The sequence below is a fragment of the Thamnophis sirtalis genome, unplaced genomic scaffold (assembly GCF_051295495.1).
Source record: "Thamnophis sirtalis isolate CommonGarterSnake01/CBP01778 unplaced genomic scaffold, rThaSir2_p1.2 scaffold_1, whole genome shotgun sequence".
Classification (NCBI taxonomy): Eukaryota; Metazoa; Chordata; class Lepidosauria; order Squamata; family Natricidae; genus Thamnophis; species Thamnophis sirtalis.
The window spans coordinates 135,205,013-135,219,182 of NW_028261381.1; positions in this window are offsets into that span (position 1 = coordinate 135,205,013).

A 14,170-nucleotide genomic window follows, 5' to 3' on the forward strand; every position below is an offset into this window, starting at 1 on the left:
GATAAGGTAGACCATAACCTATTACTAGATAAAGTAGAAGAATGTGGGTTACCACCATCACCACCAGATGGATTCGTAACTGGCTGACCAACCACACTCAACGTGTGGTCCTTAATGGAACTGCATCTACATGGAGGGAAGTATGCAGTGGAGTACCCCAAGGCTCTGTTTTGGGCCCAGTACTCTTCAACATCTTCATCAATGATTTGGATGAGGGAATAAATGGGGAATTCATCAAATTTGCAGATGACACCAAGCTGGCAGAAATAGCCAACACTCCAGAAGATAGGCTAAAGATACAGAAGGATCTTGACAAACGTGAACATTGGGCACTATCTAATAAAATGAAATTCAATGGTGAAAAGAATAAGGTTCTACATTTAGGCAACAAAAACAAAATGCACAGGTACAGTATAGATGGTACCTTGCTCAACAGTAGTAACTGTGAAAGGGATCTTGGAGTCCTAGTGGGCAACCATTTAAATATGAGCCAGCCGTGAGCAGCAGCTGTCAAAAAAGCCAACACAGTTCTAGGCTGCATAAACAGAGGGATAGAATCAAGATCACGTGAAGTGTTAATATCACTTTATAATCCCTTGGTAAGGCCACACTTGGAATACTGCATTCAGTTTTGGTCATCACGATGTAGATAAGATGTGGAGACTCTAGAAAGATTGCAGAGAAGAGCAAAAAAGATGATTAGGGGACTGGAGACTAAAACATATGAAGAACAGTTGCTGGAACTGAGGATGTCTAGTTTAATAGAAAGAAGGACTAGGGGAGACATGATAGCAGTGTTTCAATTTCTCAGGGGTTGCCACAAAGAAGAGGGAGTCAAACTATTTTCCAAGGCACCTGAGGGTAGAACAAGAAGCAATGGGTGGAAACTAATCAAGGAGAGAAGCAACTTAGAACTGAGGAGAAATTTCCTGACAGAACAATTAATCAGTGGAACAGCTTGCCTCCAGAAGTTGTGAATGCCCCAACACTGAAAGTCTTTAAGAAGATTTTGGATATCCATTTGTCTGAAATGGTATAGGGTTTCCTACCTAGGCAGAGGGTTGGACCAGAAGACCTCCAAGGTCCATTCCAACTGTGTTATTGTATTATTGTATCCCAATAAGTGTGCTCCCAAATTATCAGTAATTCAGAATGTAATTCTGGCTGACAGAGAAATATTCAGGGTATTATAAATCTGGACAGTTTTCTCTCAGTTCTTAGAAAAGTGAACAGAAATATTATCTTTTACCATTCCATTAAAAATCTTCACACACAAATTAATTCTGCAACCTTTACCCAGGGGGGGAGGAGGAGCAGAGTTCTTCTCTATGCAATTTTTTTTTAATTGTACCCTCTCACATTTTTTCTTACCTAGTGGACTCTGAATGTTCAGTGTTGATTGCAAAGTCATTTTCTCATCCTCATTTTCAGTGAGGGATCATTTTTAAAGCTAGTTTTCTTTATTTAGTCTAATATTTCCCAGTTTAGTGGGAAATAAATGTTCTGAGAAACCAATACTCCCCAAATCCCCAGCCAGCATGAAAGGCTGTTTTAGTCCCTCCTCAGCCAATAATGTTGAGCTAATGTATAACTCCATAAATATAAGAGATGATCATTGAGTTTATTATCTAAATGCCGGTGAAAAAGCATGGAATGAGAATTAGCTTGACGAATTCTACCAGCTTGAAGACTGGACAGTGGGGCTCTTCAAATATCTATACAACCTTGGCAGTTGCTAACTTTTCCAGGTTTTGGTACTAAGCACAAATGTGGATGATTCACAGATTAACTTTGGTAAATTAATTCAATTCTATTTTTTTTTACTTAGAATGGATGCTCATAATAGATTATGTAGTTTGTTACCTGCAAATTAGAATTTTAGAGGGGGGTGGAATTAAGTTCTTTTTTAAAAAGTCTTGGAAATACAAACACATTCTTATTACCACTTGGCCTGTCTGTCTACCTACTTGCCTATCTCCAACCACAATCCAGATACTCTTGGTGGCTATCTTACACTATGAAATGGAGAATCTTTTACAAAGCACTTTTTCATGCAACAGGCAAATCAGAGAGATTTTCCAAATTATTTTTAACACTGATTATTATTATTGTTAATAGGGATAAAGAATCAAAATGACTAACCATAAATTGGTCAATCTTGGTATCCATATTTGATTGCTTGTAATTACATATTATTTTGGAAATAGATCTTTCTCTTTTTTTTCCAGTGTAATTATGTATGCTGACAAATAAGTGACTGTCACCATCAGAGTATGTCCATGTTGCTGAAGACTCACAACATCGGGTATGTGTGTATCCAACATTCATATGCTAACTCAAAACACAATCTAGCTTCTGGTCTGAATGAACCAATAAAAGGGAATTCCCATTTATGGAGAAGCATGTACACAGAATAGGTGAAGAGGGAAGCAAAGGCAGATATCAGACTGTACCCTCTAGACAAGAACAATGCCTTCTTAATCAGAAAAATTAAAAGCCTTGTTTTGTTTTTACAATAGTGAAACCACAAAACAAATGAAACCAGGCTGAAAGAAATCAGTCCTAATGGAACACCAACACCCTGGGCTTCATAAGCTAAACTACAGTGGTGGGATTCACTTACTTTCCCTACTACCAGGCTTCAAATTTTGGGCTTAGACAACTTAGAACTACGCCGCCTTTGGTCTGACTTGAGTGTAGCACACACAATTATCTGCTACAATGTCCTACCTGTCAATGACTACTTCAGCTTCAACCACAACAATACACGAGCACACAATAGACACAAGCTTAAGGCAAATTGCTCCAAACTTGATTGCAAAATACGACTTCAGCAACAGAGTGGTCAACACCTGGAACGCACTACCTGACTCTGTGGTTTCATACCCAAATCCACACAACTTTAACCTTAGACTGTCTACTGTTGACCTCATCCCATTCCTAAGAGGTTTTTAAGGGGCGTGCATAAGCGAACCAATGTGCCTACCATCTCTGTCCTACTGTTTCCACCTATCTATATCCATTTCCTGTATTCATAATCATGTTTATACTTATATCTTATACATGCTTGAAAAAGAAATAAATAAATTAAATAAAAATAAATACCACCTCTGCTTTACTACTACTAAAATCTATGGAGCTAAAACTTACTTTAATGTTCATTTATATCTGTGCATTCCTCCATGATCCAGAAACAATTGGGAGATAAGTACAATATCTACTTGGATCATGCATATATTGAGGTAAATATAATTGTAAGAATGTCAGGATATTCTTCTTTTGGTCATAATAACAGTGGGGATAAAAAGAAGAGGAGGATGGGGAAAAAAGCAAAGAAATAGATTTTTTTTAAAAACCAGCAGTTATAATGTCAAAGACAAATCAGGGTCACTAAATGTTATGCTTTGACACAGTTCTGCTCTTTACAATAACTCTAAAGAAGGACATAAGAGATTGAAATCTTCCCAAATTAAGCAGCTGGTCAATGAACGGTTCAATCATTCTCATTTGGAATCAGACTTACAATTCAAGAAATCCCAATGTAGCAACTGTGAAGTCTAAAATCTTCCCAGATTTCACATTCTATTGCACTAAAATAAATCAGCAAGATTTGTCTGCATGTGAATGAAGGTAAAAAAGAAGAAAAGAAAAGGAACATCCTCTATCTTGCCACAACTATTTACTCCTCAAAATTTTCATTACTGTCCATATTTCAAACCAACTGTTTTCACTCACATTTGATTGTTTTGCTCAAATCAACGCGGACTGCTTGAACAGCTTCTTGCAACTTTCAGTTTTGACGGTGACATCCCGGGTAGAGTGGCACGTAAGGTCCAGCCCTCTTCCTTTAAGTTAACTCATGCCAGATGCATCTTAAATTATCTGTATCCAGAGGCTTAGACTGGTAAAATTCTTCTACACTTACTTAAGACGGTGTATGTGCTGCTAGCCCACTGATGCGATATCAGAAACCTGCAAGCTACTATTTCTGCAACTGTGTCACTGTAGATACTATGAAACATGTACGTAGCTGTTGCCATGGAAACAAACACAGCTAGGTTAGAGTGCCAAGCTGTGTTAATTCCTTCAACCACGAACCCCAGGGGAAAACTAGCATTCATCTTCTGTCTTCTTTTGTCTCTGACTGCTTTCATTTTCTTCCCTGTGTTATCAAATGTACTCTACAGATGGAGATGGACGTGTTCTTAGCGATACCTGAATGTATACCCACTGATTGAAAAACGTAAACCCCATGTGTTAAACCAACAGCAGAAGTCCTATTTTCCTATACCTTGTCAACACTTAACTTGAGAGAGCATGAAGAAAAAACTTCACTTTCAAGGGTAGAGAAGACGTTAAAAAAAAATTACACAAGAGCCATTTCCAGCAAAACAGGAACATGTATGGAAGATGTAAGAAAAAAAAGATACCAACAGTAAGGGTGAATTATATTCTTCACATACTGAATGTCTCAGGTTTGGTTCCTGGTTATTGTTGTTAGTTGCAAAGTCGTGTCCAACCCATCAGGGCTCCATGTTCCTCCAGGCCTTTCTGTCCTCTACCATCCTCTGGAGTCCATTTAAGTCTATTCCTTCAGTGACTCCATCCAGCCACCTCATTCTCTGTGGTTCCTGGTATTCCTGCCTAAATCTCCCTATAGCATAGAACTATACATTCATACATAATCTTTTCAACACGGGATACAGGATTCTTCATTTGAGATAGAGGTAGAGATGATAGAGATGATAGAGGTCACTCTTGACTCCAGGATTGTCTAGACAAGTCCCTGCAGGTTTTTTGGCAAGATTTCAGAAACGTTTTCCCCTTGCTTCTTTCTATGACTGAGAGAGGGTGACTAGTCCAGAGGCCTTCAAACTTGGCCCTTTTAAGACTTGTGGACTTCAACTCCCAGAATTCTCTAGCCAGCTCTGCTCTGGGCCACGTTTGGGGACCCCTGGACTAGTCCATCGATTCTCCGCTAGCTTTGTGCTTAAGGTTGGACTAGAAGTCAAGTCCTCCAGGTTTCTAGCCTGGTACCTAAATCACTACATCAAACCCTTAAACTGTACTGGATCTTTTTGGAAAAAAATCTGACTTGAGAGAGAGACCTTTATCAGGGACTCTGGAGAACTACTGTCCCTTAAAATATCGTGTTCTGTGATTTAGTGCCAGTAAATTTATATGTTTATTGTAGCATTTTTCTGGAGGTTTCAGAATTATTTCAAGGGGATTTACTCTTTCATTACCTTTACTTTCCTCATGACTGAAAAATAAAATGAAAATAAAAGTAAAATGGGGCAATTTCAGGGAAACCTCAATTATAAATACTACTAAAACGTTTGTGTCTCTTTGTAACGTTCAATTGAGTGAAATGATGCATCATAGGCCAACAATTTTTGAATCAATGCACCTCAAATTGAATAGCTTACAGAATGAGTTCAAAATCCATGACTCATGACCCCATGGGATTGAAATTTGGTAAACCTGTGGCCGCTTCAGCACTACTCCACTTTCCATTTAGACTGCTCAGAAACCTGTAGGTTGCATGGCACAAAGGAAGATGGGAAGGTTATAGTTCCATCCTGTCCCTTGTCCCCTTTTAGCACCTCCCCCCCCAAAAAAAAACTGCTGGTGCTAGATGGGTGAGAGGCAATTAGCTTCTTTGGAATCAAGGCTGAAATTTGAAATCTCTTTCAAGATTTCAGCAGCCAAAGACAGTGGCTGGTAAGGGAAGGATGAGGATGCAATCCGGATATCTACTGGTGGGGTAGAACTGCCCTTCTTTCCCTCTCAAAGGAGGGGACCCTTGGAGACACTCTGAAAAAAAAGGGGTGCAATTTCCTCACAATCCATGGCTTCCTTTGTTCCTTTCCTTCCAGTAAAGTGGAAGGCAATTATGTAAGTTAGCCAAGGAGAAGGAGTGATTTCCAATGCTTCCTGCCAACTTCCCACAAGCAATATCCTGGTAATATTTTTTATTTTTTTCATTTTCATTTTCATACACTCACATGTATACTGTGCATAGCCAACACCATACAGTATTAAACAATAATCGCATCAATTCCTCTTGTCAACCATACCCCAGAAAATAGAAACCCAATATACTTCTTCCACTCTCCATACACCCCTTTCTTCCACCACCCTCCAACTTTCTATCTCCCTCCATCATCCCCCTCTACCCTACTCCCCCTCCCCTCTACCACTCCTCTCTCCAAATCCACTCCCCCCTTCCTTCTCCCCTTCCCTCCCACCCTCTCTCCCATCCCTCTCTGCTCATCTTTCTTCTTTCCCACTCCTCCTCCCCTTGGTGTATTTCCACTATATGTCAATGTACTTAACTTATCCTATTTTTACAGAGAAATTAAAGAAAAACAGTATACATGTGAAGTCACATTACATTGAGATCTAACACATCGTGTCTAACCTAATATATATCCCTCCCTCCCCCCACCCGACCCCCCCACCCGACCCCCCACCTCCTTCCCCCCCGACTTCCCAGAGCCCGTACACGGTATAGATTTTTAACAAACACAGTCTAAAATATATTGAGGAAAAAAAAGAAATAAAAAAAGTTAATAACATCTCTACATTGATCTTAGCTTCTTCTTGCTAAACTAACTTTGAGCAATTTAAATCATTCCTGATCTTAAGCATAGGCTATCTGGAATTTCTTAGTCCCGTATTTGTTTTGTATATAGTCAATCCATTTTTTCCAGTCTCGTTTATATCTCTCATTTGAGTGATCTTTAAGATATGCCGATATTTTAGCCATCTCGGCTAAATTTGTAACTTTCAATGTCCATTCTTGAGTTGTAGGCAGGTCTTCCTTCTTCCAGTATTGCGCCACCAACAGTCTTGCTTCCTGCCAACTTCCCACAAGCAATGTTGAGGGGGGGAGAGAGAGAGGTGGCAGGAAGTCTGAAATTGCTCCCATTCCAATGCTTTTTTGCCAGCACATGGCCTCTGTTTCTCTGTTTAGGAAATATTAGACCTCCTAGGTCCAGGATGGCGAACCTATGGCACATGTGCCACAGGTAGCACGCGGAGCCATATGTCAGGGCACGCGAGGCTTTAGCCTTTTTTTTAGGCCATTTTTTACCCTCCCCAGGCTCCAGAGGCTTTATAGGAGCCTGGGAGGGCAAAAATAGCCTCCTCCCCGGAGGCCTTCCGGAGGCTTCAGGAGCTTCCCTGAAGGCTCTGGAGTGCAAAAAACTGGTCCTATGGGCAAACCGGATGTTCAGGAACAGATTTCCATAGGGCTATTTTTAGTCCTCCGGAGCCTTCAGGGAAGCCTCCAGAAGGTTTCTGAAGGCTCCGGAGGGCTAAAATTGGCCCTATGGACAACCCGGAAGTCACTTCCAATTTGTTCATAGTGTCATTTTTTGCCCTCTGGAGGGGCAGGGGAGGCTGTTTTTGCCCTCCCCAAGCTCCTATAAATCCTAGGTAAATGAGATAGGAAACACAAGTAGATGAACTAATTCTATTTTGTTGCAAGGCTACATTAATAATGTCTTGCAAGTGTGAAAGTACAAACTTCCTGCCATCACCTTTAACTGCTTAATCCATTAGGCTAGGCCTTTCCTAAGTTTCCTTCCTTCTCTGACCCTTGAACTGCTCCTGTCTCTCTTGTTAGATTGTTTCCTTGGCAGCATTTCTTCCCTTTGTTCTCCAAAATCATCCGCACATTCTATTACAATACCTCTAAAACAATTACCCAATGGGGTCACAGGTTGTCCAATAATATATATTACTATTGAATTAACCAGTGTTTGTACTATTTTATTTTAGTCCTATTGAGTCTAAAATTAAGAAGTAGGTACACGCATAGAGGTTCCTCAAACTTCTCACCCATTGAATCAATGCAACACAATTCAGTTTAAAGCTTGTACCTTACATGAAGATTGGAATAAAAGAATGATAATATCACTATAAAAGTTATATCCTTGCGTAAAGATAGAGAAAGTTGTGAACGTTGTAAAACTTGTGTTCCACAATACAATTAGAAAAACAAAACAACAGTTGGGTGAGTGAGTGGCTATGTTCTGTGAATATGATGTTATTCAAAATCAAAACACAGTAGTTATTGTTGTTTATTTTTGAAATTGTATTCTACTATTACCAGGACAGGAAAGATTATGTTATCAGGATGCAAGTAGGATACACAAACATAAGACAAGAGATATACTGAAAATGAATGTAATTGCCCTTAAGCCTCACACATGAAGTAGATGGCTACTTCACTGACAGAGTATTGTGTTTTTATGTTTGAAATAGTCAGATCCTGAGTTAGCAAACCATCCTAAACACATAGAGAAATACTCTTTCAGAAATAATCATACCTGCCCTCTAGTTCAGATGGGTCCCTGTTCTGACCCCCCTTGTCCCACACCAACACACTCCAAGCCAAAGATAAGTTACGGCATTTAATTAACAGACAGACAGGTCCTTGGCAACAAACCGGCACAGACAAGCCGTGGCAGCAATCCAGCCTGCCAGGCTCACAATAATGTTCTCCAACATTAGTTCCTGTGTTGACTTCTGAAAGAGGGGTGTGTGCACAAGCAGTCCTTTTATAGTCTGGAGAAGAGCCTAATGACCACCAGCTGAGTGCAATTACCTCATGTAACTGCACAACTGTTCCTGATGCCTATTAGCTCTTCGGTGCCAGGCATCCAGGAACAACTCACTGCTGGCATCCGGATCACTCTCCCTTGTCTCCTCCCCACTGGTCCAAGGCTCAGGTGCCTCCTGGTGGCCAACCAGCCTCTCTGCCCTGCTCGGAGTCGAAACCCTGTCCAGTGTCCTCATCCTCCAGAGCCGACTCATAGGGCCCCTCACTGTCGGAGTCTGGTGGCAGCTCCAACGGCTCCTGCTGGGCCACAATAGGTCCCCAAGGTAGAATACAATACAACAAAGCCCCAGTAACAAAAACCTGAAGCCAGTAGGGCTAATTAGACCCTGGAATCCCCCCTTTTTAACTTTGAATTTTAACTACTAATGTAACATTTATATATAATTTTTATGATTTTATATTTTCTTTGTATACTTCCAAGAATTGCTTTTTGAGAGAGATAGGCAGTTTCTAAATTAACATATAAATAAAAAAAATAAGTAAGTAAACAAATTAAGTTAATTACAAAGCTGGCAGCAAAATCTCTTGATTGAAGGATAGTAAAAACTATTTCATTTTTTAATATTGATGAAATAAACATATCTTTAAAATTCATTAGATTAAAAATTAGGGCAGAATGAGGAATTTCAAGAAAACAATAAGTTCTATTTACAGAATGATTTCCAGCTCCTCTGTAGCAAAATTTCACTGGGTTAGTAGACATCTGCTTGCTTCATTCTGTAATGTATTTTACCCTAAGTGATCTAAATTGCAAGTATTTGTTTCTCAAAATTGGAAATCATTCTTCTTGTCCTAGATTACTAAAACAGTGTTGACATAATGAACATATTTCATCTCAATCTTGGTTATGTTTTGTCATAAGAAACAGCTGATACACTTGTATACCTAATCATAGAACTGACTGTTTTTGTGGGAACAAAGTTTCATTAGAAGCATCAAAGATTTGAATAAAATTGACAAAAAAAACCAACTGTAGGTGTGCTCACCATAATTTGATGTGTTCTTGAATTTTTCCTTATTCACTTTATTTTGTATAAGTTCTCATCATGATTCTAAAACTCTTCCATCTTTATGTCCTAGACTGAAACAAGATACCTTGGGCAAATTTTAAGATGCAGCTATAGAAATCAAGAATCAAAGCTGCATTCATGAGACAATTGAAAAGTCAAGTGTGGTCAGAAAAATAGGATCATAGTATCAAAAAAATTCATAGCAGTTAAAAATGTTTAATATAGATGATAATTATTTTAGTTATTACATATGAAGATATTTTGGAGAGTAGGGTAGTAGTTAAAGAATCGGGCTAGAAACCAGGAGATAGTGAGTTCTAGTTCAACCTTAGGTACAAAGTCCATTGCTTGATCATAGGCTAATTGCTTTCTCTAAACTCTAGGAAGAAGGAGGCAATGACAAGCCACTTCCCAAAATCTTGCAGGGAAAAATTCAGGCACTCACCAGGCATCAATATTGATTCAAAGGCACAAAAGAGAAGGAGAAAGAGGGAGAGAAAGAGATATTTGTGCCCAATTTTATTTTTTTATGCAGCCTAAACATTTATAATGCTAGGAAACAGGTCAATATTTTGTGATAGAGTACACGATTTCCAAATCTAAGGTTCAATCCAGTATCTCCAGGTGGGGCTGGCAAAACCTTACTCACACATCAAAATATAGTTGTTGCGTAATCTAGGAATATTGAAACAAAGATCTACATGATTCAATAGCAGAGTTGGAAGGGACCTTGGAGACCTTCTAGTTCAACTCCCTGCCTAGGCAGGAAACCTAAACCATTTCAGACAAATGGCTATCCAACATCTTCTTAAAGACTTCCAGAGTTGGGGCATTCACAACTTCTGGAGGCAAGCTGTTCCACGGATTAATTGTTCTAACTGTCAGGAGATTTCTCCTCAGTTCTAAGTTGCTTCTCTCCTTGATCAGTTTCCACCCATTGCTACTTGTTCTGCCCTCAGATGCTTTGGAGAATAGTTTGACTCTCTCTTCTTTGTGGCAACCCCTGAGATATTGGAACACTGCTATCATGTCTCCCCTAGTCTTTCTTTTTATTAAACTAGACATACCCAATTTCTGCAACTGTTCCTCATATGTTTTAGCCTCCAGTCCCCTAATCATCTTTGTTGTTCTTCTCTGCTCTCTTTCTAGAGTCTCCACGTCTTTTTTACATCATGGCGACCAAAACTGAATGCAGTATTCCAAGTGTGGCCTTACCAAGGCATTATAAAGTGATATTAACACTTCACGTGATCTTGATTCTATCCCTCTGTTTATGCAGCCTAGAACTCTGCTGGCTTTTTTGGCAGCTGCTGCACACTGCTGGCTCATATTTAAATGGTTGTCCACTATGATTCCAAGATCCCTCTCACAGTTACTACTATTGAGCAAGATACCACCTATACTATACCTGTGCATTTTGTTTTTTCTTGCTAAATGTAGAACCTTACTCTTTTCACCATTGAATTTCATTTTGTTAGCTAGTGCCCAATGTTCAAGGTTGTGAAGATCCTTCTGTATCTTAAGCCTATCCTCTGAAGTGTTGGCTATTCCTGTCAGCTTGGTGTCATCTGCAAATTTGATGAGTTCCCCATTTATTCCCTCATCCAAATCATTGACAAAGATGTTGAAGAGTACTGGGCCCAAAATAGAGCCTTGGGGTACTCCACTGCATACTTCCCTCCATGTAGATGCAGTTCCATTGAGGACTACATGTTGAGTGCGGTTAGTCAGCCAGTTACGAATCCATCTGGTGGTGATGCTGTCTAACCCACATTCTTCTACTTTATATAGTAGTAGGTTATGGTCTACCTTATCAAATGCCTTACTGAAGTCCAAGTAAACTATATCGACGGCATTCCTCTGGTCCACTAATTTTGTCACTGTTGAAGAATGCAATAAGATTAGTCTGGCATGATCTATTTTTGACAAACCCATATTGGCTTTTGGCTATTACTTTGTTTACTTCTAGGTGTTCACTAATTCGTTGCTTGATTATCTTTTCCAGAATCTTCCCTGGTATTGAGTTCAGGCTGATAAGTCTATGATTTCCTGGATCTAGTTAAATATAAGGCAGAATGTTATGTTTCTATTACATCTTTTGGATTATCTATTTGAGAGAAACATTGGGATTGAATCCTGATTTATTTCCTGCAGAATGAAGTCTTTGAAGCCATAAATGTGGGGGCCATGACCTACAGCTTTCTGAATCAATACAACTTGGGATGGACATAGCTACTTATTTCTAAGGTTACCACCTGCATGTCTGTTATTACTATCCATAAAACCATATTATGCCTTCTTGCCTGCATTTATGTTTTAAATAAATATATAAAATGCTTACTCAAATATTTTTTCATGTATGTCCTCCCCAAATATGAATATATATATACATACATACATACACACACACACACACACACACACATATACATACATACATACATACATACATACATACATACATACAATCCCCAAATAACCTTATTGTCCATCTCTTTCCTTCTTCCCTCTTCACATATGCATATATTAATTTGTCCTGGCACATTCCTCTTTGCTAAGAACATTTGGAAAGCATGGAGGAATGGATTCCTAAACTCCAACCTGTCCATTTGTTTAGAAAGTGCAGATCATACCAGAATTCACAAGGTATCTCATTTTGCTAACTTTCCTAACCCTCAATAGGTTTTTACAAAAGTAGCATTTAAACCTATCAATATATTTTTCCTGTTAGGCTCCTCCAGTCAATCAGATAAATGTGAGCTGCAACAACTACATATTTCCCATTTTCCAGCATTTTCTGTTTTATTGCAATAATAATGGTACTTCATTTGATTCTAATTAACTTCCTAGGACCATGATGGCCAACTTGTGGCCTGTGTGCCCGAAATGGCATGCAGAGCCATGTCGCCTGGCATATGTAGCATCACCTGTTCCTCTTCTGGGTTTCTGGCACCCATGTGATCAGCTGGCCTTGGTGTGTGCGGCAGTGCCAGAAACTGGAAGAACTGGTCTTCCATTTCCGGCATGCGCATGCGCACTGGCCAGCTGATTGGCATGAGAGCATGCATGGCAGTAACCAGAAGACTTGCTGGCCAGTGCACATGCGTGCACCGGAAACCAGAAGTTCAACCAGAAGCTCCTCTTCCTGGCCGTGGCCCAGACGAGCACACAAAGTGCCAGAAAGGTTGGTAATCACTGTCCTAGGATTTAAACACTTGCTGATTATCACCACACATTCACCATGAGCTGTCAAGGGGCTTATATTGTTGGAAGCTCCATCTAGAGGCTTCACAATGTTCTTTTGCAATGTTCTTCTACTGCAGTAAGCAACGTAGAGAGAAAACTCTCCCAGGATATTTTTTAACCGCGTCAGAAAATAAGTCAAAATCTTTCAAAATATTTAGTAACAAGTAGGAAGAGGAAAGTCTGTTCTTAATTTAATAGTCAACTGGCAGATGAAAATTTGCTACCAAGAGAGGAAAGTATCTGATATTAGATGGGGTTTTTGTTCAGCTAAATGCAAAGCAACTCCCACTATTTTCTACCTTGCTATTTATAAATCTTAAAATTTCTATGCCCTCTGAAATTGTGTAGATTAAAATAAATAGAAACATTCTTTTTTACTTACTATCTTTCAATATTATCATAGCAGGGATAAAAAAAATAAAAGAAGCCTCTTTGAGGGCCCTCACCATTTCCTTCTGCAATTTCTCAGTGACCAGCATTCAGAGCCCTGCTGCCTTTAAATTTGGAGGAAGATGCCAGAAAAAAGCCATGGTTGCTTATTGTTCAAGGGATTTTCTAATTCCTTCATTACAGCTTTTTGATACAACAAGAGATTGGATGTGGAGAGAAGTTCTCTGGTAACATTGTACTGCAAACTAGGGCATACAAAACCTTTGCCAGACCAATTCTCGCATACATCTGCTCTGCCTGGATTCCACACTGAATATTGAACATTAATACAATTGAGTAAGTCCAGAAAAGACTGTGGACTCCAGAGAAGAGTACTCCATTCCTCTACTCACAACAGAATACCTTATGCCACCAGGCTTGAAATTTTGGGTTTGGATAACCTAGAACTCTGCTGCCTACAGTCTGACCTAAATGTAGTACGTAAAATTGTCTGCTACAACATCCTACCTGTCAACTACTTCCACTTCAACCATAATAATACACAGGCAAACAATAGATACAAACTCAGGATAAACCGCTCCAAGCTCGATTGCAGAAAATACGACTTAAGCAACAGAGTGGTCAATGCCTGGAATGCACTACCTGACTGATGTTACATCCTCAAACCCCCATAACTTTAACTTTAAACTGTCTACTATGGACCTCATTCCTAAGAGGTCAGTAAGGAGGCGTCCATAAGCGCACCAGGGTGCCTACCGTCTCTGTCCTACTGTCCCGATTTATTCATACCCATTTCCTGTGTTCATGTCCATGTTTATACTTATACCTGTTATCTCATACACGTTTGACTAAATAAATAAACAAACAAACAAACAAATATTTAATCCAGGGG